Source organism: Neophocaena asiaeorientalis, unplaced genomic scaffold (assembly GCF_003031525.2).
Source record: "Neophocaena asiaeorientalis asiaeorientalis breed wild unplaced genomic scaffold, Neophocaena_asiaeorientalis_V1.1 scaffold1064, whole genome shotgun sequence".
In the NCBI taxonomy this organism is placed as follows: domain Eukaryota; kingdom Metazoa; phylum Chordata; class Mammalia; order Artiodactyla; family Phocoenidae; genus Neophocaena; species Neophocaena asiaeorientalis.
The window spans coordinates 284678-288112 of record NW_020174547.1 but is presented as its reverse complement, the minus strand read 5'-3'; the positions used below and the strand labels follow the sequence as shown (position 1 = coordinate 288112).

The following is a 3435-nucleotide window of genomic DNA, read 5'->3' as shown; positions in this document are numbered from 1 at the left end:
AGGAGCATGAGATAGAAGGTTGTCACTGTAAAAATACTACTTGACTAATCTAGGCACCCAGCTCTGAGAGGGTTACAAGCATCTGGGGACACATGGTCCCTGAGGATATCTTGGGCAAAAGGGTGGTTTGATACCATAGCCTTTTCTGATTCAAAGGTAAGCTCTTTGCACTCTTCCCATTCCCGGGCTTTTAGTCCTCTGTCTTCCTGTTCTCCCCTATCTATGCTGAGAAAAAATTGTAATGTCAGACACTTATACTCTATTTTGAATGAGGGAATGTGAATGTGTTATGATACATAGAGATGTATTTCCTTTATACACCTTATACCATCATGAACAGACTTTAAGGCACCAAGGACAAATATGCGAAGATTTGGGGCAGAAAGAAGTCTTTCCTCAGAGTCACTAAAATAACAGCCTACTCTCCACTTCCCTCATCAGCCTAAGGGCAACAAGGACCACATGAAAAGCACTGGGGAAATCTTACTGGAGGCAGCTCTAACGTAAATCACTTGAATTTGGAAAATAACACGAATATTGGGTGCTATGTGTTCTGGAATAAAATTTAAAAACACACGTAGGTGCCATTTCTCAGTGGCAGGAGAGGTTATTTCAGTTATTAAATTAAGTGTTTGGATTCCGTTGGCTAGCTAGCTCAGTTGTTGAGGTAACTGGGGTAGATCAGCATAATGGCTTCAACTCCTATGTATGGCAATAAGAACCAGACTGTTAGAGCTGGAAGAACCATTAGAAACCAGCTAGCCCCAATCTTTATTCCCTAGATGTTTAAAATAGAGGCCTCATGGTGGGAAAGGAATAGCCAAATTCATAAGATGAATGAGTAGAAGAGCTGGAAGATGAAGGCCACATTGTGCTAACTTGGTAACATTTGCATTCTCAAATGGCACCCATATCCATGACCAGAGGGCGACCAACCCTCCTGAGCTGCCCAAAACTTTCTCAGTTTTAACACTGAGAGTCCCGTGCCCTGGGACTCAGTCCAGGGAAACGGGAATGATTGGCCACCCTACCTGGCCAGCTATTCCAAAAACACAGGACAACAGACCAAAGAGGATCGGCCCCGACTGTACAGATGTACCTCACAAAGTGTATTACCAGTGCCAACTTCTACTGGGTCGGGAGCTCGTAACATCCTCCTCCTAGTCTTCTTCCTCTTAGATGTTCTCCTCTCCTCCTCTTCTTCTTCTTGCTTAAAATCTATGTGTTTAACAATTTAATTTTTTTTAAGAATAAAAGTTTACAGTATCTGCCAGGCATTGTACTAAATGTTGAGAATTCAGCAGTGAACAACAGAAAATCCCTGACCTCGTGGAGCTTGCATTCTGGTTGGAGAGAGAAACAGAAAAACCCAAATACCTTAGTGAAATAGATAATATGTCAGCTGGTGATAAGTGATATGGAGAAAAATGAAGCACGAAAGCAAGGGAGAGAGTGGTGTTTGTGGGATGCTGCTTTTTTAGACGTTGTTAGGGAAGGTCTCTGATGAGACGTGGCTTTATCATTTACAAAGTCATTTCCTACATTATTTCAATTATATGGGCATTTTCAAAGAACAGTATTATCAGATTAAACTTCAGTTTATACCCCTATTTAGCTTGCAACAGTCTTTCACTGCAGCGGCCAAATGTTTTAATTCCTCCCCTGAGTTCCTGTAACCGCTCTTCCAGTAGTGGCATTTGTTCTGTGGGAGCGTTCCATAAGGATATGTGAGAGCTTTCGAACATCCCAAAGGGCCATGACAGTTGCAATGCAAACATTACCAAGGTCTTTTAAAAACATAATTTGCATTGTTTATGCTTCCAGGTGTTATGGAAAAATAAAAATAAAGCTCTACTGAACGACAGTACCTAACAAAGTGTCTGGGGACACAGAATACATTCAACAAATATGTGTGGAATAAATGGATTTATAGAAATTCAAAATCAAAGCCTTTGATCTTTATTCAAATGTCAATTTCTCAGTGAAGCCTGCTGTGATTTCCATATTTAGAACTGCAACCCCTCTCCTACACTATCCTCCTTCTCAGCTACAGTTTTTCTCCATAGAACTTATCACTATCTTAACTCCCTCATGCGTTGTTTATTTTATTGTCTTTCTCCTCTCATTACAATGTAAGTTTCATGAGGGCAAAATTATTATGTTTTATTCACTGGCATATCATCAAGCCCCAAGAATGATGCCTAGAAAACAGGTGCTCAAATATATTTAACATATGAAAGAATCCATGACTTTCTCTCAAATTCATCCTTTTTCTCTACATCAACTACCAGCACTTCCACCATCTCTCCTGCGGACTATTATGTCCTCCTAATTGACCCCTCTACCACCTCTCCAAAAGAATTTCTACATGACAGTCAAAATAATCCTTCTGAAATGAAGGATTTATTATGCTATTTTGAGACTTAAAATCCTTAGGATAATGTCCATACTCCTCCTAATCTGTAAGACCCAACTTGAGATAGTTTCCACCTATCTTTTTCAGCCACATTTCCCATCCTTTACTTACACACATTTTAAACTCTATTTCTCATGACCTAAGCCAGCCCCCCACCTTGGGGCATAATGTGTACAAGACTTTCCCAGAGTAAGTGGCAACTCCATTCTTCCATTTTCTCAGGCCATCCATAGACCTTGGAAGCATCCTTTTGCACACCCCATATCTAATCCAGCAACAAATAATGTTGCCTCTGCCTTCAGCATACACCCAAATCCAACCACATCTCAGTGCCTCCACCGTGACCTCTCCAGACAATGTCACTACCACCATCTCCTGTCTGCTTCCACTCCTCTTGCCCTTCTACAGCCTGTTATCCACAGTGGGGCCAAGGTCACCTTTCACAATACAACCTAGAAATGGTCTTCCCTTGCTCTTAATTCTCTAATAGCAACCATCTCACTTTGAATAAAGCCCAAAGTCCTTACCATGGCCTGTAAGGGCCGTCATGGCCTGATCCCTGTCTAATCTCTGATGTCACTGCCTGCCACCCTCTCCCTTCCTAACTGAGCTCCACTCACACTGACATCCATATTGTCTTAGATCTTAATGCTATTCCTGCCTCAGGACCTTGAACTTGCTGGCTGTTCACTCTACACTGTTTGCTCTCTTACCTCATTCATGTTTCTGCTCAAATGTCACCACCTCAGAAACCACATTTTAAAAGCCTCCTCCCCCATTCTCTACCCTCTAACCTTGCTTTATTTTTCTTCCTATCATCTGATGGTGTAAGTTTATTCACTTTTTTTTTACTGTCCAGTTCCCATACTAAAATGCAAGCTCTAGCAAGGAAGAAACTTAATTTTGTTCACTGCTCTATCCCCAAGTACCTGGAATAGTGCGTGGAACACAGCAGGCAGCAGGCAGTCAATAAATATTTGTTCAGTGAATGAATACTTTCTTTGCACATGTTATTTTCT

The 3435-nt window shown here is 41.3% G+C and overlaps 1 pseudogene; it reads right to left on the bottom strand.

Moving 5' to 3' along the window:
- The window catches only part of LOC112407825 (heat shock-related 70 kDa protein 2-like), a 63752-nt pseudogene extending 60787 nt beyond the window's left edge, over window positions 1–2965 (bottom strand).
- Between the last annotated feature and the right edge of the window lie 470 nt (window positions 2966–3435).